The sequence below is a fragment of the Schistocerca nitens genome, chromosome 5, assembly GCF_023898315.1.
Source record: "Schistocerca nitens isolate TAMUIC-IGC-003100 chromosome 5, iqSchNite1.1, whole genome shotgun sequence".
NCBI lineage: Eukaryota > Metazoa > Arthropoda > Insecta > Orthoptera > Acrididae > Schistocerca > Schistocerca nitens.
This window is the reverse complement of record NC_064618.1, coordinates 646,951,917-646,953,094: the sequence shown is the minus strand read 5'-3', so window position 1 is coordinate 646,953,094 and position 1,178 is coordinate 646,951,917. Positions and strand designations below refer to the sequence as shown.

The 1,178-nt window shown below is 49.2% G+C and overlaps 1 non-coding gene across 1 annotated transcript; it reads left to right on the top strand.

Moving 5' to 3' along the window:
- Nucleotides 1-488: 488 nt before the first annotated feature.
- Nucleotides 489-563, top strand: Trnas-cga (transfer RNA serine (anticodon CGA)). The gene has a single exon. It is a non-coding gene; the product is annotated as a tRNA-Ser (tRNA).
- The last annotated feature ends 615 nt before the right edge of the window (nt 564-1,178 follow it).

Here is a 1,178-nt window from a genome sequence, read left to right as displayed (position 1 = left end):
AAGTCACCACAGACTATAATTGTATGAGCGGGGTACTTATTTGAAATGAGACTCAAGTTTTCTTTGAACTGTTCAGGAACTATGTCTGCTGAGTCGGGCGGTCGGTAAAACGATCCAATTAATAGTTTAGTCCGATTGTCTGGTGAAACCTCTACCCATACTATTTCACATGAACTATCTACTTCAAAACGAAACTTCCTGGCAGATTAAAACTGTGTGCCGGACCGAGACTCGAACTCGGGACCTTTGCCTTTCGCGGGCAAGAGCTCTACCAACTGAGCTACCGAAGCACGACTCACGCCCGGCACTCACAGCTCTACTTCTGCCAGTACACGTCTCCTACCTTCCAAACTTTACAGAAGCTCTCCTGCGAACCTTTCTTTCAGGAGTGCTAGTTCTGCAAGGTTCGCAGGAGAGCTTCTGTAAAGTTTGGAAGGTAGGAGACGGGTACTGGCAGAAGTAAAGCTGTGAGTGCCGGGCGTGAGTCGTGCTTCGGTAGCTCAGTTGGTAGAGCTCTTGCCCGCGAAAGGCAAAGGTCCCGAGTTCGAGTCTCGGTCGGGCAAACAGTTTTAACCTGCCAGGAAGTTTCATATCAGCGCACACTCCGCTGCCGAGTGAATATCTCATTCTATCTACTTCAATTTCGCTACAAGGCAAACTACCTCTGACAGCAATAAATACTCCACCACCAACTGTACTTAATCTATCCTTTCTGAACAGTGTTAGTTCATTTGAAGAAATTTCGGCTGAACTTATTTCCGGCTTTAGCCAGCTCTCTGTACCTACAACTATTTCAGCTTCAGTGCTTTCTATTAGGGCTTGGAGCTCTGGTTCTCCCCCAACACAGCTACGACAACTTGCAACTACAATACCAATCGTTTCCACAGCTACCTTACTATGCTTTACCTGCCCACTTTTAGACAGACGCCCCTTCTGTGGTTCCCTGAGACCCTCTAACCTAAAAAACAGCCCTGTCCCTTCCACACAGCCCCCGCTACCCGTGTAGACGCCTCCTGTGTGTAGTGGACTCCTGACCTATTACGCGGAACCCGGAAACCCACTACCCGATGGCGCAAGTCAAGGAATCTGCAGCCTACACGGTCACAGAACCGCCTGAGCCTCTGATTCAGACTCGGCTCTGCATCATAGGACCACAGTCGGTTCTATCGACGGTGTTG